Below are 24,987 nucleotides of genomic sequence, written 5' to 3'. Positions count from 1 at the left end.
TGTCTCTCTATAACTGGAATACCTCCACCACACTGACACTATTCCAAAATTAATGGGGGAGAAGTTCACCGTTGTGCTATGCCACCTATGCATTACCTGAATATCCAAGGTCCATGGGAACTAGTTTATTGAGGAATTAAGAGATATGTTGACTATGAACCAGGGCCTCCATCTTTTCTCACACTTGGTGTGGGGTCCAACTTTCTTGCAAGTACAAAGTTAGTTCCCAGGGCAAAGTTCTGGTCTTCAAGGGCCCAGATCAAAATATAGTTAAAGCCTAAAGGCACAGCTCAGGTTAAGTGCTCATGTGGTAAAGCTGGACGTAGTTCAGGGGTATTGGAGGATGCCAGGGAAACAGTGTTGTGTCATGAATATTGGAGAATGACTCCAAAGTCATTACTAAGATCTGATGAAATCATTTTCTGGAACTTTGACCCTACTTGTTCTAACTGCATCAGATCGTTGTGAAAGAGAGAGGATAATTTGTGACACTTGATCTGTTTGGTGAGATTATATAATTATACTAATTTGGTGGTGGCTGCCCTTACCCAGACTGTTTTGAATGGAACCAAGCTAATGCCTTACAGCTGCTTCGAACCCCATCTTCAGTATGAATCTCATCCATTTGCCCAAAATCTGGAGCTATTCAAGAACAGGCTGCACAGTGATCTGTTGGGGATCCTCTAATGTTGGCTTTTCTGCCTTGGATAGGATGGTAGACTAGACAATCTCCCAGAACCCCACCTCACACACAAAACATACATGGTTCTTCAGGGGTGGAATGTGGAGTTATTGATAAATGTTTGAAGGCAAAGACCAATAACACAAGCATGTGAGAAAAATGCCTTAAAATGCAATTATGAAAATGAAATAACAAGGGTTGTGATTGCAACACTTTGCTGCCACTCTAAAATGGCTGTAGATGTGCAACAACCACATCCTCTTGCCTAAAGAGAACCCTGCAATTTCAAAACTGATTGAAGAAATGTCCTGGGCTGTGGTGCAGTTGCACATGCCATAAAAGCAGATGATATGCACCACACTGTTCCATGTCCCATTAGCTGCTGTGCAGAAGTACAGTGCTACCTCGGATTAAGTACTTAATTCGTTCCGGAGGTCCGTTCTTAACCTGAATCTGTTCTTATCCTGAAGCACCACTTTAGCTAATGGGGCCTCCTGCTGATGCCCCGCCGCCGGAGCACTATTTCTGTTCTCATTTGGAAGCAAAGTTCTTAACCCGAGATACTATTTCTGGGTTAGTGGAGTCTGTAACCTGAAGCGTATGTAATCTGAAGCGTATGTAACTCGAGGTACCACTGTACAAAAGATGTTAAGCAAACAAAACAAAGGAGAAGAAAGAGCAAAGAAAAGAATAACACCCAAACTTCAAAGAGCCCAATGAGAACTGCGCATGTCAGTAGCCCCAGAATGTTGTGTGTCAGTTGAACTAGAAAGATGTAAAGTGGGCGGGGGGGGGGGAGAGAATGGCCTTCCTGAGGAAGAGCAGCACTGCCAATGTTTTGTTGCTGGTCTCATTGGTGTATTTATAGACATGACAGCATGCTTCTTGCAAACATATGCAGATTGCTGGCTGTCCCAGAGGAATAGGGTGGGTTGTCATGAAAGGTACACCTCTGGAAATGCCCAGCTTTGCACAACTGTTAAAGGTTAGAGCTCAGTTTTAGCCTAGATTATGTTTGTTCATGAAATAGAGCATGCAGAGAGTTCAGTATTACTTGAAGATTGGAAGCCCTTTTGTAGTTGCAGGACATCTTTCTACCGATCTGCAGTGGCAGACAAGCTTTTCAGCCTGTGAAAACATTGAGGGGATGACGTCCAGTGATGTCAGAGGCTGCTTACCCCCATATGAATCTCGCTAGATAGTTTAGCTTAAATATTCCTCCAACATGTTGGGTCAATGGACTTGTCTATGACAGTCTCTCAACAATGTGATAACCCTGTTATGTCACCTGCTTTTTCTCTGATTATTATTTTGATTATTTGAAAAACGTGTATTCCACCTTCTTATATGATGTATCCATTAATTATGTGGTAAGGTTATATTTCTTAAAATATAACAACCCAAGGCAAATACACAAGTAATAATAGGCCCTGGGAAAATCATTCAGAAGTGCCAACCACAATCTGGAAATGACTGTGCACAACTTAGACATGCATTGACACACTGAATGGTCGTTTTGATAGTAAGGAAAACATTGTGCATGCAGAGTAGCCCAAATGTGGGGATACAAGTTAAGTCCCAGAGAAGTCAAGAGCTGGTACAAGAAGATGGTTTGAGTTATGCACTGATCTTCAGGAGGACTGTGAATGTGTTTAGTGACATTCATTGCTGCAAAATGAATGCTGGGAGTGAGTGGAAGAGGGGTCCAGATAATCAACATGGAATGTCCATTGTTCATGGAATTGTATGAACGATCTTTGAATTCCCATGTTATATGTGAGGTTTCTGAGAAATTCAAGCCTTCATTTGGATCCTTTCCTATGAACTACTGATGCAATTGTTCCTACATATTGCCCCGAAGCTCAAGTGGCCCTGATGCCAAGTTGAATATGAAAGACGTGTACTATCTGTCAAAATTACTTTGTGTTTCTGAAAGACAAATGATCTAGTTACAACACTGAATATATGTATTTAATAACTACAATGTGCACGGTGCAGAGGCTTAAATGTACCCATACCTCTGAGGCTAATTGCACTTTATAACAGCTAAATTTGTGCATATAGAAGTTTTTTAGGCTGAACTTTAGGCTAAACTTTCTTGGGTCAACATTTTTCAGCATTTTGAGTCTGGGTCTTTCTTTTCAGCTTCTTGTGCTTAAGATGCCCCAACGTGCTTGGTTGCTTTCACAGCAACAGGCACACATTGCTACTACCCAAGTAAGAAATACAAACATAAATAAAATACCACATAGAGATCTTGAGAATAGAACATCCTATCGTGCCATAACAAATGATAATTCACTATTCCTCTGTGTTACACATATGTAGAAAAAAGTAAGTATGAGTTCCAAAAGAAAAGAGAAGAAAAAAACAGTGTCAGCTACCCAGATACTAGAATAGTTAAACCAAACCTATTTAATCACTCCCACAAAATTTGCAGTTATATTTTTCTGAAGCACAGTTATGAAAAACCAAGGAAGCTCCTTATCTGTTCCATTTTTCCTTGGTCCATCCCAGATACCCATCAATGTGGTTTTATTTATTTGCTATTTAATTCATAAATTTCATACAGTTTTGAAAAGCCTCCACCCTGTCTTCGGCTCATGTGAGCCTGAGGCAGGGTGGGGGGTCTGTTAAACTGTTCCTGCCTCCCAACAATGCAGAACACAGTGCTTCATTTGTGAGCCAGAGAGGTATCAGGGCTTGCTTACCTGGGGGGCAGGAGCACTATAATGCTCATGTTATGTACTAAGCTTGGATCCTAGAACAATAGGCAAGTAAGATCCTAGAATGCAACAACTGACTGGCTTGCAGGAAAAGATCAATCGGGCTCCAGGAGGGAAGCAGAATCAGCCAATCAGATGGGACTCATTGTGTAAATAATGTATATAAAAGCCTGAGGTTTGGGGGGGGGGGCAATTCAATCACTGTTTTACAAGCTGCAATAAAGAGCATGAAATCACTACAAGACTCCAAGTATATTTCACTGGTGACAAGGATGGGATCCTGCTGAGCAGTCTGCCGCGCACCGCACACAGCGGCCACAGGCAGCACAGCATCGCACCACACATCCAGACTACAGCTCCAGGACCCAAGGACCCAGAATGGCAACAGACAACAGCTTCATGCCGTTCAGCCCAGCCTCAGGAGACTGGGAAGAATACGCTTCCAGTTCCTCCTGGAGGCAAAGGACGTCACCGATGCAGCCAAGAAGAGGGCGACCTTCTTCAGCGTCTGTGGAGAAGAGACATTCAAGATCGCCCGTGCCGTCCTCACTCCCACAAATATAGCAACCGTTCCCGATGACACGATAATGGAATGGTTGAAGGGGCACTTTTCGCCACAGCCCTTGGTGGTAGTGTGTCACAACGCCTTCTATGCAAAGCGGCAGGCCTCCACCTGATCTGAGACCGCTTCGTGGGTAGCCTGATGGACGAGAAGTTGCATCGGCGCCTCTGCGCCAAGAAGGACCTGAAGTTCCAGGTCACCCTAGAGGAGGCTCTAGCAACTGAAGCTGCTGAGAGGTCAGTGCAAGGATTCAAGCCAAACAGGTCATCCCAACTGAGGGTCCACCACGAGGACCTCACTGACGACTCAGGATCCAACCAGGAGGATGTGCACCAATTGCAGCAGCACTCACAAGCTGCATGCCCACCAAGACAGCCTCGTCCAGAAGAGGGGAACTGTGCAAACTGCGGGGAGAGCCACGAGTGGAGGACTTGCCGTTTCCACTATGCAGAATGCCAACAACGCAGAAGAGTGGGACACATCATCCGGGTCAAGCTCAATGGCTCAGTCCACATCTGCGCAGACTACAAATGTACCATAAACAAGACCCTTACGGCTCATACATACCCGGTGCCATTGGTCATCCATGTCCTCGCCACCCTGGCGGGGTCTAAGATTTTTGGCAAGCTGGACCTGGCCCAGGCCTATCAGCAGTTGCCAGTGGACTAGGGCACTGCCGAGGCACAGACAATTGTAATTCACAGGGGTGTGTTCCGTGTCAAGGGTCTGCAATTTTGTGTCAGCGTGGTGCCAGCCATATTCCAAAATTGAATGGACTCTCTCCTCAAAGGAATTCCTGGCATCACCCCCTTCTTCTATGATGTGTTGGTTACCGGGGCCATGCCGGGGGAATTCTGGGACTGACTCTGCACCGTCCTGCACCGTTTCCAGACTGCCGGCCTCAAAGTGAAGCGGGGCAAGTGTCTGCTAGGAGTGTAACAGGTGGATTATCTAGGATTTACAGTGGACACAGATAGAGTCCACCCAACTGGGGACAAGGTGCAGGCTATTTGCCGCACCCCGGCAACTAAGTGTAAGGTACTTCTTGGGACTATTGAACTTTGACCATGCCTTCTTACCCCACAAGGCAGTGGTAGCAAAGCCGCTACACAGACTGCTTGACAAGCGGGCCCCTTGTTTGTGGGGGCACAGATAGACACAGATAGACAAAGAGGGCCTGGCAATTGTGAAGGGAGTAAAGAAATTTCATGATTTCTTGAATGGGCATGTTGGGATTTTGAATACGTGCAGCCTCACACAGAGTCAGTTAGGAGTTGACCGACAGCCAAGGCAATGTAAAGGAGTAAAATCTGCCTGGAGATATAGAGGCCTGGAGACAGCTCCAGGATTGGTCAAGCTCTCTCACGGGAACAATGATTTATGGCCTTCTGACTGAAATGTGTTAGTAGAGTGTAGAGCGTTGAGAGTTGAGTGGTAATGTAAGAGTCATGTGGTGAGAGAGTTAGTTAAAGATCCATGTTCTGTTCTGTTCCTGTGAAGAGTAACTTGAAGTCCAATGTATATATTAAACACCTATAAGTAACAAGTTACTGGTTCCTGTTTTGTCTATCCTGCCTGCAACCGATTGCTTTCGTGAACTCTGCATATAATCTGCTAAGGTCTGGCTAAGGTCCTGCAACAGGTCAGAAAGTTGCAAAACACCAATATGGCACCCCTTTACCGTCATGACAGAGCACAAGCCACTGCTTGGCCTATTTGCCCCCAAGAAGCAGACCCCTCAGGTACTGTCACCCCGCGTCCTCAGGTGGTCGATTTTCCTCACCAGCTACCAGTATACACGGGCCCACCAAGGGGACTGGGAGTACCACCTCGCTGCATTTGACCGCCACTGCGATCAACTACGGTGGTGATTCCCAGGGTTATTCCCCTGGGGGGGGCAGAGAAGAGGGCTGGACAGAGGAATCCCAAGGGGATAGCAGAAGGGTGAGGCCCATAGAGCAGGAGAAGCGGGTAAGGGATGCAGAACTAGGAAGTCCAGAAGTGACTCCTGAGGCTGAGCAGCCACAAGAACCAGTTCCATGACTGAGTGGACCAGCAGCACCGGACCCAACGGCTCCATCACAGCCGGCAGCCCCAAAGCAAGAGCCAGAACCAGGAACCCCTACCGAGAGACACCCGAGACTGGGAGTACCTCCTCGCTGCAATTGAACAACAGGCAAGTAGGATCCTACAATGCAACAACTGACTGGCTCGCAGGAAAAGACCAATCAGGCTCCAGGAGGGAAGCACAATCAGCCATTCAGAAAGAACTCATTGTGTAAATAATGTATATAATAGCCTGAGGTTTGGGGGACAACTCAATCACTGTTTTACAAGCAGCAATAAAGAGCATGAAATCACTACAGTACTCCGAGTATATTTCAGCTCAGCTGGGGGGCAGGAGCTCCTTTGTCCTTCCAGCTGGCGTGCAAGCCAGAGGGACATTGCCGCTTGCTCAGCTGGGGGTGGGAGCCTTTGCATCCTGCAGGTCAGCAGCGCAAAAAAAGTTGTGTCATTTTTGACTCAGTGAGGTGCTGGGGTGAAGCCACCTCCTCTTCCTCAGTGAGAGTGGGGGCAGTTTCAGCCAGGCTCCTTGCGAGGCTGGGTCAAATGCAGCTTGGTGTTTAAAACTGATGTATCTCCAGATCCTAATGTGTGGCTGGTGATACATCACGATCTTGATAATCTGATGTCAGCAAACTCTATTCCATATGGTCCAGTCAAAAAATGAAATGATACATTCAGAAGTTGCACATGAGATAGAGCAGCCCATGGGCAGGGCTACATCCACAAAAAAATTGCCATTGTAATAAAGGTAAAGGGACCCGTGACCATTAGGTCCAGCCGTGACTGATTCAGGGGTTGCGGCGCTCATCTCGCTTTATTGCCCAGGGAGCCAACGTACAGCTTCCGGGTCATGTGGCCAGCATGACTAAGCCGCTTCTGCTGAACCAGAGCAGCACACGGAAATGCCGTTTACCTTCCCCCCAGAGCGGTACCTTTTTATCTACTTGCACTTTGGCGTGCTTTTGAACTGCTAGCTTGGCAGGAGCTGGGACCCAGTAACGGGAGCTCACCCCGGTAATTCAAAATCATCTGGGTGGACTATGAGTTTATGCAACATAGATTTTATGCCACTCTTTCCCATTTCAGATCATCATCAAGCTCTTGATTACTTTCCTGCAATTAAAAACTTGACAGGGATTAATTTTTCCCATATAATATGAGAAATTTCTGAATGTATTTTCACCCACCCATAAACTTCTATTCTTGGACAGTCCCACCACAAGTGATGGCATGTCTGCCTCTAACTAAAACCTGTCCTAAACATTGGCGCTGTCCAAAAGTAATTTGTACAATTGCTCTGCTATTCTACACCACCTATGTATTAACTTGATGTCCAAGGAACAATGGGAAGTTCCTAAGACACTGATAGATAGAGCAACATATTGATGCTGACGCAGTGCCCCTATGTTTCCTCTAACTTGGTATGGGTCTAACTTGGTTCAAAGAAGCATATACTTTTTTTCTGATCTTCCAGGCCCCATATCAAAGTAACCAAGGTCCGGTACAGGTGACTACCTAGGTAGCAAAGCTGGACATAGCTCAGGGATATTGAACTGTGCTAGGGACAAAGCCGTATGCACTGAATATTGGGCAATGGAGCCAGAGTCATTAGAGTGAGCTTTTATAATTGCCTTCTGGAATATTATTTCTCCTTGTTCCAATTGAACCAAGCTTGTTATTTGCACGTGCTTGAAATCCCATATTCAGTGCCAACAGCATTCGTATGTTCCACGTCTCTCTAACTGAAGTTTGGTGACATCTGCGCTCACTGGGAATCTCTCCAAACAAAGCATCCGGGCAGGTTTTCTTATCCTGATAGGAAAGAGAGGTAGAAGCACACAACATGTTTGCAAAAGGCCAGAGCTCCCAAGGAGAACTATTTCAGCGTCAAACTGCAACTACTATTCTAGTAACTATTCTTAAATGTTGTCAAACCAATTCTGCCATCATTTTACTAACACCTGCTTCTTTGGAAAGTAGTTCAGGACTGATTAAAGTACTGCCCATCTCTCCATCCATCTGTTCCCTATGCGTTTAAACTCTTCCTGAGTCACTGGTGTCAATTTGGCATGACAGTTTTCAAGGTGAAGAAGCCAGATTTACTTAATGTTTGGTTACCATCAGATGCCATTTTGAATAAAAATGTCATGCCAAGCTTTTCCAAACTGCACTGATTACTTCATCGCAAAATTTGGCGTGATGGTTTCTGGAGTGAGGATTGTGTTGTGGTGTACATTTGGAAACCATCAGATGCCATTATGAGTCAATATGTCAGACTGAATATTTCCAAACTGCACAGATTTAGACGCTTCTAAAGTTATCATCACACAATTTGATGTGATCGTACCAAACACTGATATGCGTGTTTTTGTTGTTGTAAAGTGTTGGATGCCACTTTGAGTCTCTCCCTGTTTCTTCCAATGCCCTCACCCTCCCTTATACTGTGAAGATGAAATGATGCTTTGAGTAATTTAATCTTCTATTTAATTTTGATCCCACAACTGAGTTAATATTGATATACAACTGAAACAATTGGGCATATGGTGCCTATGTGAGATATTTGCATGGTATTTACTCCCAAATGTCCAGAGATGATCTGTAGATTAAGAGTGACAAACATATCTTTTCTTCTTCTTCTTCTTCTTCTTCTTCTTCTTCTTCTTCTTCTTCTTCTTCTTCTTCTTCTTCTTCTTCTTCTTCTTCTCCTCCTCCTCCTCCTCCTCCTCCTCCTCCTCCTCCTCCTCCTTCTCCTTCTCCTTCTCCTCCTCCTTCTCCTTCTTCTTCTTCTGGATTTGGGGAGGGATACTCAAGGCTACACAGTACCAGACCTCCCCCCAAATGTTAAAATTGTGGCACTTACTGCAGCAACTTCATGGTGACTACTGGCACCTATTTCTCTTAAAAAGAGAGGACTGATGATGATAATGATGAATGGCATCTGTCTGTCTCTTAATTCTGTCTGTCTGATGATTGACATCTGTCTGTCTCTTGATCTGTCTGTCTCTTGATTACTCAATCAATCTTCACAGTATAAGGGAGGGTGAGGGCATTGAGTGCTTCTGGACTGCTGCATTTGCAGCACCAAAATTACTTCCCCAGGGTGCAAACATGGGAGTGAGTATGGACGTCCTGTGCTGCCTGAAGGACAAGACTCCTCTCTTAGACTCACTGAAATGGTCCAAAAGAAAGCAGAGCAAGACATCTGGCACCAGCTTGGCTGCAGGAGTTGCCATAAGGACTTCCTTATGCCATGCCATCCAACTGTCTTATGGACTCCACTCTGGATTTGTGTAGGGTTTATTTCTTAGCCTCCCCCCCCCCCAATAAATATATTCCACAAGACAGAGTAGGTTTAGGATCAGAGTATTGCTTCTCCTGGATCAGCTACCTTCTCAGGTTTTAACCACAGCCATCAGTCCCTCACTTTCTTCTACAACATGTTGAGGAATCAATTTCTTGCCTGCTGGACACATGATTTTGCCCACTCAAACTGATGGAGCCTGTTATCACATGTAAGGAAAGTCCGAACTCACTGAAGGTTTGGGACCCATCAGCTACCCTCACTTGGCTTAGCCAGCCAGTTCAAGCTGTTCCCAGGATGTGGCAGCTGTTGAATGCTGACAGCTTCTATGACCCACAGGGGAAAGTTGAGTGCTGGGTGAGGACCAAAGGTGGACAAACTACCCAAGAAAAACTACCCCCCCCCCGAGGCCCTACCCCTCCACTAACACCTCATATTCCCATTTTTCTCCAAGGAGCTCAAGCTGGCACACATACATATCTCCTCAATTTTATTTTTATTTTATTGAACTAAAATAAAATCAAACAAATCAATATGAAAAACCAAAAGATATACAAAACAGCATTGCAGTATATCCAGGAGAGATGTAATATTTACTTGGAAAAGTACTTAAGAACAATACAAAAGCCAAATTTCACATATACGGTGGTACCTCGGGTTAAATATGCTTCAGGTTACATGGGCTTCAAGTTACACTCTGCTAACCCAGATATAGTGCTTCAGGTTAAGAACTTTGCTTCAGGATGACAACAGAAATCGTGCTCCGGCCGCGGGGCAGTAGCAGGAGGCCCCATTAGCTAAGGTGGTGGTTTAAGTTAAGAACAGTTTCAGGTTAAGTACGGACCTCTAGAACGAATTAAGTACTTAACCCGAGTTACCACTGTAGAGGGAGTCCTGGGTACCTGTATTTGCTGTATATATGATAAAATCCCACCCAATAGCCAGTGGCGTAGCGTGGGGGGTGCAGGGGGGCCGCCCGCACCGGGCGCAACATCTGGGGGTTAGGGGGCGCAAATCCACGGGTTAGGGGGCACAGATTACTTGCCTTGCTGACAACCCATGTACGCCACTGCCAATAGCACATAATTTTTGAGGGTCTTCCAAGCCTTTGGCAACAAGTAATGCATGATTTTCAACCAATGTTGACCTCACATAGTTTTAGAAGAAACCCAAACTCTCAAATTCTGTGAAATCTTCTATATGGGGGCAACTGGGGTTCCAGCAGACAACAGAATCAATGCCAAGAATTTAAGAGAGTGGAAACCTTTCAAACAGTCACGCCATAAATGTGTTCTTAAAAGTTGTGTTGAAGGTGGAATTGGATCTTTTAATATTTTGGTGTGGGGGTTGTTGGTTTTTTTGCATTTTTTTACAAACAATTGTACAGAATTTGAATAAGCATGGGCAGTCCCAGTATAGGTGGGAAAAGGTTTCTCTTTCTCCATAGCCCCTCCAGCAGTTCTGAGAAGATTGTGATTTCATATGGGGAGTCTGCATGGGTGTGCAATGCCATCTTTGTAGGATTTTCTTCGAATGCTCACTGCTATATATCAAGATTGCTCTCTATGGTTTAGTTGACCTTAGTGCATACACTGGGGCTAGCCATCACCGTAGTGAACTGCACCAGCTCCTCCCTGGACATGGATGCCATCTGCAAAGAGTTTCCAGAGGTTTTTGATGGGGCATTGGGATGATATACTGCCCCACTGGTTGGCCTACAACCAGACCCCACCATACGACCCATAAGGTTCAAGGCCTGCTGGGTCCCGTTCGCCCTTAAACTCTGCATCGACAAGGAATTAGACTGGCTCATGAACCAAGGGGTGCTCGAGCCCGTGCCTAACACCCCCTGGGAAACCCCAATCGTTACACCCATCCAGCCCAACAGCTCAGTCCGCATCTGTGCAGACTACAAATGTAGTCCTATAAATCAAGATTGCTCTGTATGGTTTAGATGACCTTAGTGCATACCATTTAGAATCCTTTATTTGTATATGAAGGACTTTCTCCCATGTACATTTAAGACCTAATCAAGGACCAGCAGACTCCTAATTCTGCAGTAGGTCTTCTCTCATTTGACCTCATTATAATAAAAAACTTCAAACAAACACATGCAATTCCACCCCTCAAAATAAAATACTGGAAACCCAGCCAGATGGGCAAGGTATAAATAATAATATAATCAAATCAACATAATATCAGATATATTATGATGGGAATGATGAGAGCAAGTCTCCATGTGTATCCCTTCCTCCAGCCAATCAAACCAGTTCTGCCCAGGTGGTGCCATGAGGCTCCTTTTAACTGGAAATTGTCTCTGCAAAACCTAAAAAATCTACAGAAAGTAATTTCATTGCAATTCATTAACAAACTTTGTAATCTGGGATCACATGTTCTAGGACAAAAAGTCACTACTTGTTGGGAAAATGCCCGGGAAGGCCACTACCTTTCCAAGACACCGGTGCTTCTCTCCCTCTGGTCACCCTCTGGCTGTAAATGTTCCTCAGTCCAGAGAGACCATTGATAAGCGACCCTTCCCTCCTCAGAGGAGTACACTCATCTTCTGGCATCTCATATCAGAAGAAAGAGTCAATCAGTAGCTCTAAAATGACTTTGTTGTTGTTGTTGTTTAGTCGTTTAGTTGTGTACGATTCTTCATGACCCCATGGACGAGAGCACGCCAGGCACTCCTGTCTTCCACTGCCTCCCACAGTTTGGCCAAACTCATGCTGGTAGCTTTGAGAACACTATCCAACCATCTTGGCCTCTGTTGTCCCCTTCTCCTTGTGCCCTCCATCTTTCCCAGCATCAGGGTACTTTCCAGGGAGTCTTCTCTTCTCATGAGGTGGCCAAAGTATTGGAGTCTCAGCTTCAGGATCTGTCCTTCCTGTGAGCACTCCTGGCTGATTTCCTTCAGAATTAATAGGTTTTCTCTTCTTGCAGTCCATGGGACTCTCAAGAGTCTCTTCCAGCACCATAATTCAAAAGCATCAATTCTTCGGAGATCAGCCTTCTTTATGGTCCAGCTCTCACTTCCATACATCACTACTGGGAAAACCATAGCTTTAACTATGCAGACCTTTGTTGGTAAGCTGATGTCTCTGCTTTTCAAGATGCTGTCTAGGTTTGTCATTGCTTTTCTCCCAAGAAGCAGGTGTCTTTTAACTACTTTATTAACAGTCTATATAGAAGGAATCTATCAGCATGTCTGTGCTCTCTCAGCAGCTGTACAAAACAGCATAACACAGAGAAGTGAAACTGTAGGAATGAAAAATCCTTCTATCAATAATAGAAGCAGTAGGATTAGAAGGGAGCACCACCAAATGTGCCCAAGACTCACCCTTTTTCAACTGCATGGGCATATGGCTCCAAAATTGAACCATTATTGTGCCTACATAGTCAGGATCCAGAACACCAGGAATAACCTGGATCCCTTCTTTCGCCGCAGAAAATTTTGGTAAAATTAAACCTGCGACTTTAGGAGGTAGTGGACCTGCCAATTGGGAAGGCATGAGCACAATTTCACCAGGTAAAACAGTGTCTTTGTTCTCTTGATTTATCAAATCAATGGCAAATTCAGAAGGTGTATGTTTAGAAAGTTTTTCAGCAGCGGAAACTAAAGGCGGAAAACTCTCTAATTGTCCTGGCCCGAGAGTCGGGCCGCAATGGAGTTTCCCGGACTCCTGCATTGATTAGCCCAATGATAGCCTTTACCACATTTCGGGCATTTTTTGGAAGGTTTAGCCTTGTTGGCATCACCATTCCTGTGCGCCCCACCGCCAGGTGCTCTGCATTCTTTTGCAAAATGTCCTGGGTGCTTGCAGTTAAAACAGTTACCAGTTGGCTTATTGCCAGCCTGGATGGCACCGGCAAGCAAGGACATCGCATGACTCTGGCTTCCAACATCCGCACATGCTTTTATCATATCCGCCAGGTCATGTTTAACACGTTGGATGACGGACTGTAAAGCTTTTTTGCAATCTGTGTTAGAATTCTCAAAAGCCAATTTTTTCATCAACTCATTCTGAGCCGTGGTGTTATCAATCTGCCGAGTAACTGCTTCTTTTAATCTATCTATAAATTGATGGTAAGGTTCTGAATGCTGTTGCTTTATATTGACAAAGGAGCTCTGTGGTTGCCCTGAGATAGGGACTTTCCGAAAGGCGCGTTGTACACAGGTCGCGGTGCGACTAAAATGTGCAGGTGTCAGCGTCGCCTGGGCTGCTATATTATCAAACGGACCAGCACCATAAAGTTCGTTGGCTGTATGCTGTGGATCAGACAGGGTTGAGGCGTTATGTTTAAATTCACTGTCAAAAACTACATACTGTGCTGGGGACAGAAGCATACGCATAAGATCCTTCCAATCCTGCGGTAGCATCGTATAACCATTTGCTATTCCCTCCAGCATTCCTGTTACATAGGAGGATTTGAGACCAGAATCAACAATGGCCCTTCTTAATTCTCGCATTACAGAATAAGAAAGGGTTTCATATAGCACCTGTTGTTGTGCTGTGCCTGGGTTTGCATAAGAAATAGGGAAAGCAGATGGCAACACCCCAGCCCACTCAGACTCTTCCTCTAAGGATAGGAGCCCTTTCTGCCTTGCCTGGGAAAGTGCTACACGGACAGCTCCCGTGAAACAGGCAGGAGCTGAGGCAGGCAAGGGAGGGGTGGAAGGAGGGAGGGAAGAAAGAGGGGGGGAGTGGATGTTGGCTGAGACACAGCTTCTGAAGAAGCGGATGCAGGCAAAGGAAACACAGGAGGGAGGGAAGGGGGGATGGGGGTGGGCTGAGGCATAGCTCCTGTATGAGCAGATGCAGGAGGGGGGAAGGGGGAATGGGTGTGGGCTGAGGCATAGCTCCTGTATGAGCAGATGCAGGAGGGGGGAAGGGGGGTGGAAGCAGGCGAAGGAGGGAGGGATTGGCAGGATTGTGCAGGAGGCAAAAGCTTGGGGTAGGGAGGGGGATTGACTGCAATAGTTAGAAGTGCAGGAGCCGTGGGAGACGCCTGAGAGGCCAGGGGCCCTAATTTCGCAACGGCATCTGCACACTTCTGCCAAGTAAGCAGACAATGAATCAGAGCCGTGGGTTCTGCAAAAAAAGTTTTTCCAATCTTTTGCCAAGCCTCTACCCCCAAGGAGCCTGCCTCAGGGTACCAGGGACATTGGAATGCGATCTCACCTAGCGTTCAATTTCCTTTAAAGAAACATGAGCACCTGCACCTCTCTGTCTGACTAAATGAAGCAGTTCAGTAGCATGCACTTTCTGGGACTTTGTAAGCTCCCCCCCCCCATACTCACGGTGTAGCCGGCTAAGACTTCTCCAGTCGAGTGAAGTATGAGGCTGGCTGGCTGCTCGGCTGCGCAAGGGATCTGGCACGTCGGGGTCACCAGATGTAGGAATGAAAAATCACAGGAGACGAGAGAGGCAGGTGTAACATGAGGCGTCTGTTTGGGCGGACCCTGAGAGCCTCTTTTATTGAATATTACAAGCATTGCCGCAGGTGTGCTTGTCGCTGATTGGTTGATACATAAGCATAAGGTGGGAATTACATGTGAGAGGTGGGGATTACATGTGATCATTTATCATTGATGGAGTAAAGGCTGGGAATCGGAGCTAGAACTAGACAGGCATGAAGCCTCCTAATTGAATTGTAACTAGAGATTAATTGGCACAAACAATATAACAATCAAGTTCTGTAGATGTGGTCAGCTAGGCATGGAGAGCAGGTACAGTTTGTTTTCCATGAGCTTAGGATGTCTGTTACTAATGATTGATCATAGCATGAAACAATGTAACAATCAGGTTCTGTAGATGTGGTCAGCTAGGCATGAAGAGCAGGTTCGTACAGTGTGTGCAAAAGCAGGGAAAAGCCTACAAGCAAAACTTCTTAGAAAGCAAGAGAAAGGAGGAACAAGGCTTCCCCAAAATGGAGCAGTTTTGTGCAGAAAGAAGACTTCCCTTTAGAAACTAAACTCCAACAGAACTGAGACTTCCTGTCTCACACTCTCAGACACTCACGTGATATAAGCAACCAGAGAGCTATTACTGAGCAGCTTCGGTGGATAAAAATCCTAACACTACTTCCCACTGCCCAAGAAACCAGGTTTCCCAAGGGTTGCCCTCAGGGCCCTTTCCTTCTCCTTTAAATTCATCTGAATGGACTCTTTTCTGTGTCAGTTGCCTGTGGTGGTCCAGCTCTTTCTGGCTCTTGCTTATTACAGTGCTATGAAGGCAGTCCTGGGCACATCCCTCCTCCTGGTCACCCTTTCCCCAGGTGAGTGGAAATCAGACAACTAGCATTCTTTTATTTCTTTTTCTTTTTAGACTAAGCCGCTTCTGACGAAACAGAGAGGCGCACGGAAACGTCGTTTACCTTCCCACCAGAGCGGTACCTATTTATCTACTTGCACTTTGACGTGCTTTCAAACTGCTAGGTTGACAGGAGCAGGGACTGAGCAATGGGAGCTCACCCCGTTGCGGAGATTCGAACCGCCACTGTTCTGATCAGCAAGTCCTAGGCTCTGTGGTTTAGCCCACAGTGCCACCCGCGTCCCCTAACTAGCATTCTTTTCATCATCTCAGAGGAGGTTCAGGATCAGAGTTTTCCTTCTCCTGAATCAGCTAGTCAAAGATTTTGCTCATGTTTTGACCCCATAGCTCACCAATACATACATTTGACTAGATGAATTAGAAGGGTGTAGAATTTATAATAGACCTAGATAAAATTATGCATGGCACATGCAGAGTGGGTAGGAAAAGTTATTTCTCTCTAGCACTAAAACATATATATTGAATGATATGGGCATCAGGAGAGTTGGACTTAAGATTTGAAAAGTGAGAAACTAAATGAAACTGATATGTACAGATTCACCTATAATTAGTCCAGGATCTTGTTCTCACAATGTCCATCTGGTTGACTATGGGAAGCAGATAAGAAACACTTAAGTACAACAGCACTTTTCACTCCTGTGTTAACCTGAAACTACCATTTGGAATCATACTACTTTCAGTTATGAACGTAGAATAAAGTCATCAAAGTAGTAATTGCTATCCTTATTCCCCTTTAATTTGTTTAATCTGCATTTAACCTGAAGCACCACTTTAGCTAATGGGGCCTCCTGCTGCTTGCGCGCCGCCGGAGCACGATTTCTGTTTTCATCCTGAAGCAAAGTTCTTAACCCGAGGTACTATTTCTGAGTTAGCGGAGTCTGTAACCTGAAGCGTATGTAATCCGAGGTACCACTGTATTGGTTTTTCATGTTTCAGAAAAGTTTCGATTTACAGATTGGACCTGAAGGAAGTTCTGCAGTATTTCAAATTAACGTATTTTACAAGTTTAAATACAGCAGTTGCATTAAAAAAATGCTTCAAGAAATACAAATCCCCAGCACTGTTGTTTCAAAAAGTAGCGGCTCTTCTCCTAGTTTATCTAATTTAATAATTCTATATGGTTAATTTGAAATGTCCCTCATTCAGCCAGTTAAGAATATTGGAAACATTACAATGAAATTACATTTGGAGTCAATAGATCTACATTTTTTTAATAGTTTTTATTACATTTTTTGTTTTACAATTTCAAATAAACTTTATAAAACTTTAAAATATCCAATGACTTCTCTTACTGTAACCATTCAAATCAATTTTCCACTTTTACATCCACTGTCAATTATTTACTCTGTTAATTTTAATAAATGCTACCAGCATTTTCAGCTATAGAGTTATTCTCCATTTATTCAATTTTCTTTAAATGTGTGTTCTTCTTGCTCTCTTGTTCTATATGGTAAATCTGCAAGTTGTGTATATTCTGTCAACTTAAGTTGCCATTCCTCTCTAGGTGGGACCTCACTAACTTTACATTTTTGGGCTTCCGAAACACAGGGCACATGTTTTGCATACATAAATAAGCTTTACTGGCACCTGGGAATTTCAGTTTGGATCATCCCCAACAAAAAGGACTCTGGGTTTTTGGGGAAAGTAATTTTATGATAGATAAGTAAAATGAACCATGAAAGGGAAAGCAGGGAAGTCATATGCTACATGGTATTATGTAAAATGTTTATTTTGAGATGTATAAACTGAAAAATTAATAAAAATGGTTATAAATGAAAGACTCCACCAAACTGATTCATATAGAACAATTGCTTTAATAAACGTGGATTAAAAACTATTCACAGCTGTGATGGTCAAGAGATTAAATGCCTTCATAGGTCAATACATCACCACAGTTCAAACAGGATTCATACCCTCAAGAAATACAGCAGACTCTATAAGGAGAGTTCTTGATATAATCTATGACCTGCAGCTCCGAAACACTCCAGGGGCATTAAATTCATTTGATGCCTTTAAAGTGTTTGACAGAGTTGAGGGGACCTATTTGAAACTCTTACTTTCTAAATTAGAATTTGGAGGAAAAATTCCGCACACGATTCAACAAATTTACTCAAAATCTTCAGCTATATTCATGGTAAATGGATATGATGATGCTCCAAGAAACCTCAACAGGGGCACCTGCCAAGGATTCCCTCTGTCACCACTGCTTTTTGCTGTGGCAATAAAGATCTTAGCTATACAACTATGTGCCTCTGTGAAGGGAGTGAAAATAGGAAATGTTGAATAAAAAGTAGATTTGTTTGCGGATGATACATTGGTAATTGGGCAAGATCCACTTGTTGTGTTTTAATCTTTGAAAGAACATTTTGAAAGTTTCCATTGAATTTCAGGATTACAAATTAAATATGCAGAAGTTCAAAAGCAGCTGACAGAAATGTCAAGGATAAAGATAGCCCATGGGGGTTTAAATACCTGAGGATAATCTTTACAGCTGATCTTAATCAATGAAAATGAAGAAATGATAAGTCTTTGCTCAAAATGGTAATAAACAACTGTTTTGATGGAAGCAATAAAATATATTGCAGCTATAAAAATGTCAGTTCTGCCAAAATTCTCATTCCTGTTCCAGGTTTTATAAACATTTTTTAAAAAATGGCAAAACAAATTAATCTCCTTTATCTCATTAGGAAAAAGACCCGGACTCAGTTAAAAAATCTTATTTAGACATAGCAATAAAGAGGGGCTAGGAATACCCAATCTTGCATTATACTATGCAGCCTTCCAAATTAAATCATTGATGCCACTCATGAAAGGCAAAGTAGATATTGCATGGGCACAGAGAGAAAGTACCTACACAAGACCATCAGTACGTGCTCTGCCCTTCCTGAAGCTGCCTCAAATGGAACACGAAAAGGTGGACAACCCATTTTTCAAAGTAACATTGACGGTGTGGTGGAATGGAACTTCGTATTGGCTCCTAGGCCTTCATCACTTATGCCCCTGCTAGATTACCCCTTATTTAAACATGCAAACAAGTACAGTATAACCCATTTGGAGATCTTGAAACAAATGGTTTCTATAGGATTAGAGATTTGTTTGTAGGTGGTAAAGCAATCTCAAAAGAGGAAATGAGGGAAAGACAAAAGCCATTAAATGGTCCTGGTTACAACTGTATCAACAATGCACTTTTGCAAAGTCTCTGGAATGCAATGGTGAAGGCTTGAGACCCTTGACAGCTTTTGAATCCCTATGTAACAGACAAAGCCATGACAGGAAAGAGGCAGTTTCGGTGATATATGGTATGATATTAGACAGCTTTGTGGGCAAAACGGAAGAGATGGGAGACTGACATAGGAACCTCAAAAGTGAAAAAGCATTGAAATCTATATGGTGTAATCCATCTCTAAAAACAAATTTCTTCTCACTTCCAGGAAATTTCCCTTAAAATTACCTTTTGCTGCCATGGACCTCCACACGTTTTGCAAAGACAAATCCATCAAGCTCACCATTATGTTGGAAAGACTGTGGAGAATAAGGTTCCTACATTCACCTTTGTTGTGGGGTATATTGTGGGCCACACCTTTTGGCACAAAGTTTTTCATCTGATCTCTAGAGTTACCCTCGTACTTTGAAGTTTGATATGGGTGTACTGGAAAGAAACCTCTGGTATACAGTATTTGATGGCCACTATCATCTCCTCCTTCTCCTTCCCCAACACCACAGGAAAAGTTGCTAAAATAAGGCAAAGAGGCTGCAAGCTTTGGAAGGCAAGGGGTGGGAAAGAATCATAAGTCACCCACCAGCACCCCTATTCCCTGTCTTTTAAAGCAACAAAATCTGCAGCAACCACAACAAAACCAAGCAGCAGCTTTTTACCCATCAGGCTAGCTGGGCCTTGCTCAGAAGTGCCACTGGCTATTGCATGTGTGCTGTTCTCTCCCTCTTGCTCCCCCCCCCAACACACACACTCTGCTCCCCAAACTCCAAGCCTCTCTCCAGTATGGGTGACTATGGAAACTCAGCATGGGACTCAAGGAAAGCCACGGCTGGCAAGCGAGCCACCCGTTCGCCAGGGAAGCTGGAGTCGCTCTACTGGGTTGGGGTTTGGGTGGGCAGGAATGAAGGAGAACTGAGGGTCATCGGGCTTTGCGGTGTGCAGGAAGCAGGGTCAAAGTGTCACTTCTCAAATAAAAGTAATTTTTATTCTACAGTACACATTACCTCTGTGAGAAAAGACTGTGGTGTGATAAGAGATAAAGTTGAGAAGTAATGAAGATAGAAATGTGATATTGAAATTATTAAGGTGGAGACTGTGAAGATATTAAGAGGGAGAATGAATTGTAACTAAGATCAAGAATATGCTGTATGCCAAATACATTGTTTGACTTTCCATTCACTGTTGGCATCCTTCCGCAATTGCTTTATGAGCAAATAAAAATAATTAGAGGTTTGATTCATGAGATGGAGAATGAAATGGGAATAGAAGGGCCAAAAGTGGGTGTGAATTAATGAATACATAATAAGTAAAGAACTATGGGATATCATTTTTATATTTTATCACAATGGAGAAACAACTGTGGACAAATATTAAAAGATTTATTATTGTTGAATATGTAGAAATGGCTGTGGGAGTTATTGGAGGTAAAATTGTTGTGTTTGATTAGAGAAAATATATTGCTGATTTCTGTTTTTCCTTTTCTTTTCTTTTTCCTTTTGTTTTTTCCTTGATGTTTTCTTTTCTCTTTCTCTCTTTGTTTTTCTTTTTATTTAAATTAATTCCTTTTCTTTTATTATGAGATAAGGTGTAGGTAATGTTATTTCTTTGATTACATCCTTGACAATGAACCTCCCCCTGTGTTGTTTGTTGTTGTTTGTTCTCCCTTGTGCTATGAACCCCACCCTAGTATTCTTGCTTGTGGTGAGCTTGTAAATGTAGTATCACTTTCAATAGATGCTTGTCTGCATTTTCTTTAATATCTGGATTGCCCTTGCCATTTATTATTAATAAAAAATAGTTTGCTTCTTTTATAATTTTTGTGTAAAAAGGAAAATGAAATAATTTGTTTGAGTCAGGAAAGAAGATCAATGGAAAGAAGATCAGCTGGGTGGCACCATCCATTTGTTTTTTGCCTACCTGGAAGCAATCAACACAACTTTGTAAGGTTATGCATTGGGTAAGGCTTTGTTTGGATGGATGGGAGGTTGTAGCCTTCGCCTGCCCCTCCTCCCTAAGGGTATCCTATTAAAGGGATCTGGGGGTGTGGATTCTGTCCAATGCCTGGACGTGGGAATGTCACTGCCCCAATGGGGAGCCCTCAGTGGGTCCCTAATTGATGTAAGTAATAGGACTCCCCCTATTGGTGATTTACCCTGCAGATGGGTGCGAGTCAAGATATGCTAGCTTCACACAATGCCTAAGCCAAACCACCCGCATCTGTAAACAATAAAGCTGTGGCCTATTTTAACGCATAAACCAAAATATTGTGTAAATATTGTCTGTAAGGGTCACAGGGCATTGGCATGCAAGTGGGGCTGAACAAAATAACATACAAATTCTCATATTTTACTTCAAATGTGCTTTCTCATCATTCTACACATTCTGCATATATAAAACATAGAGATACAGAATACAGATTCAATGTGCCAGTTGAGTTTATTTTTTATGATGTATTTCACCAATTATGAAAAAGAAAACCCATGAGGCCTGAGCTCCTCCTCTCACCACTAGGCTCCCCATTTCTTCTGCAGCTACCATGAATGGTGGAATTAACAAGGAGGAGAGCTTTGCTGTCTTGTATCTACCCTTCAAGGTGGATTTTCTTTGTGGATATCTCAGCATTCCAGCATTTTGCATCAATGTTATACAGTTGAAAGTTGCGGTGTCCTAAGTGTTTTCCATGAAGGGCACACAAGTCTTCAGTTGCACAACCTTTGAATGTGAGCCTTTGAATTAAATGACGACGTTCTGTGTAACACAAAGAATAACCTTTGCATGAGTTCTTTATTGGGGCTTTGGGGAAAGGGATGACTGTGGTTATGAAAGCTCAACCAACACACTCTGTGATTAATCTGACATCCAAGTATCACTAGCTTAGAATTTGGGTTTCCTGGCTAACACCATGGTGATGCATTGTGAACAGGAAGTTACCCTCTGCCACAGTTTCTAGAAAAAGAGGTGCTGGAACTCAACATGAGTGCCTCTCTTGTTCTCTTACAACGGCAGTGACGCACACCTGAGAGTTGCTAGAACTGAATTCTGGCTGAAAAAAAGTCCTGGTCTCCCACCCCATGTATTTTGCTAGACTAAGGCAGCAGTTCTTTTGCACACTTGTGATGCAGTAAGATTCAATTAACACAGTGCAACTTATTTCTTAGGAAATATGAACAGAGGTGCACTATTAGTACCCTTCTTTTCCCCAGCCTCCTTTACTTTTGAATGTTTGGCCAAAGTGTGTGGTTTGGTCCTTCTGGACCAGCACCAAATGGTACATACTGCTGTGAGGAGAAGCTGTAATGTGCTGGCTGGTCCTGCACCCTCCTCTGTATCCCTCTCCTCTGCTCCTCCTTGTGGATTAGAGGACAAAGGTGTGCTGTAAGGAGTCTGCTGCACTTTGTAGGCCCCCCCTACAAGGTACAACCTTGCACATGAGTGAGCCTGTCCCCTCTTGTTGTTATGCTCTTCATGTGGGGATAGTTTGGAATCCAAAACAAGACTAGAGCATTGCCCTTTCCCTCAAAGAAAGAAATCAAAGCTATGCACAAATATCAGTCATTGCTCTTCTGGAAATGCAAAAGAGACAGAAGCAGGCAATATTACTCACTTGGTAAATCTGTTATAATGGAACTACCACTATTATAGAAAATGCACTTGGTCTCATTGGCAAGGCAGCTGACATTCCCCTCACGTGGGCAATTTTTTTTCATTTCTTTCTTATCATCGGTGATCCTGAAGCAGGCTGGGCACTGTAGACCATTGGGGGAAAGATCTTCACGTGGTGGAACTACCAAAATAAAAACCTACAGTCAGCATATGGATACACCTCACTCCCCATTCTCTTTATTGTACTTTTATTTTGATTTCTTTCTTGCCTTCTAGTAGCTGCTGACACTAGCCTGACATGCTACTTCCACATTGTTTCCTGCATTAATGATGATGGTGATAATGATGATATTTTTAATAATAATATTTTATTTCTATCCCGCCTATCTGGCTCAGTTTCCCCAGTCACTCTGGGTGGCTTTCAACAGAACATTAAAAACAGAATAAAACTTCAAACATTAAAAACTTCCAGAAATAAAAAGGGCGCCAGAATCGTGGAAAGATGCTTATATTACACTCATACCAAAGACAGAGACTGAAAAGACTCAACTTAAGAACTACCGCCCAATATCATTACTTAATGTGGATTACAAAATTTTTGCAGACATTTTGGCAAATAGATTGAAAAGAGTGTTGATGGAGAAGATTCATAAGGACCAAGCAGGCTTTCTCCCAAAAAGGCATTTATCAGACAATGTGAGGAACATAATAGACATTTTGGAACTACTAGAGGTGAATATAAATACTAAAGCAGTTCTGATATTTGTGGACGCGGAGAAAGCCTTTGACAATATTTCTTGGAGTTTTATGAAAAAGAATCTTCATGGGATGGGGGTAGGCCAAGGATTTGAGAATGGTATGGGTGCTATATACTCTGAACAAAAAGCAAAGTTGATTGTAAATAATGTGATAACTGAAGAATTTAAAATAGAAAAAGGAACACGACAGGGGTGCCCAATTTCCCCATTACTTTTTATTTCTGTTCTGGAGGTGTTGCTAAACATGATTAGAGATGACCAGCAGGTTAAAGGTGTACAGGTCGGAGCCAAACATTACAAGTTAAGGGCCTTTGCAGATGACTTAGTTTTGACCTTACAAGAGCCAGACACTAGTACAAAAAGGGTGTTGGAGATAATTCAACAATTTGGCCAGGTCGCTGGATTTAAATTGAATAAAGAAAAGACTAAAGTTTTAGAAAAAAAACTTGACAGTTATGGAGAGGGAGAAATTCCAGAATGAAACAGGTTTGACAGTGGTTAAGAAGGTGAAATACCTAGGGGTTCATCTGACATCTAAAAACTTGAACTTATATAAAGACAATTATGAAAAATGTTGGTCAGAAATCAAAAAAGATCTTGAAATATGGTCAAATTTGAAATTGTCAATGTTAGGCCGAATTGCAGTTATCAAGGTGAATGTATTGCCTAGAATGTTATTTTTGTTTCAAACCTTGCAGATTCTTGACAAGATGGACTGTTTCAAGAGGTGGCAGAAAGACATTTCGAAATTTGTCTGGCAGGGCAAAAAGCCCAGAATAAAATTTAAAATACTGACAGATGTTAAAGAAAGAGGGGGATTTGCCCTGCCGGATTTAAAATTGTACTATGAAGCAGCAGCGTTTTGCTGGCTGAAAGAGTGGATGCTCCTCGAGAATATAGACATTTTGGACTTGGAAGGTTTTAATAATGCATTTGGTTGGCATGCATATTTATGGTATGACAAAATTAAGGTGCATAGGGCCTTTAAAAACCATATTGTCAGAAAAGCATTGTTTAATGTTTGGATAAGATATAAAGATTTGTTGGAAAATAAAACCCCTAGATGGTTGTCACCCTTGGAGGCTAAGGCACTGAAAAAGCTCAATATGGAGGCCGAATGGCCAAAGTATTGGGAAATTTTGGAACAAGAAGGAGATAAATTGAAGTTACAGAGTCATGAGAAATTGAAACCTAAAGTACGAGACTGGCTCCATTATTATCAAATAATGGAGGTGTACAAACAAGACAGGAAAATTGGCTTCCAGGTGGAGAAATCAAAATTAGAAACTGAATTGTTAGAACCCAATACTAAGAACTTATCAAGAATGTATAATTTGCTGCTGAAATGGAATACACAAGATGAAACAGTTAAATCGGCTATGATTAAGTGGGCACAGGACATTGGTCATAACATCATGTTTGCTGACTGGGAATGGTTGTGGAACACCGGTATAAAATTTACGGCATGTAATGCCTTATAGGAAAATATTATGAAAATGATCTACAGGTGGTACATGACCCCAGTCAAGCTAGCAAAAATTTACCATGTGCCTGACAATAAGTGTTGGAAATGTAAAGAAACCGAAGGTACCTTCTATCACCTTTGGTGGACGTGCCCGAAGATTAAGGCTTTCTGGGAAATGATATATAATGAAATGAAAAAGGTACTTAAATGTACTTTCCCTAAGAAACCAGAGGCCTTTCTCTTGGGCATTGTCGGCCAATTGGTGTCAAAG

This window comes from Podarcis bocagei, assembly GCF_964188305.1.
Source record: "Podarcis bocagei genome assembly, chromosome: 7".
In the NCBI taxonomy this organism is placed as follows: Eukaryota; Metazoa; Chordata; class Lepidosauria; order Squamata; family Lacertidae; genus Podarcis; species Podarcis bocagei.
Note: the sequence above shows the minus strand (reverse complement) of the source record.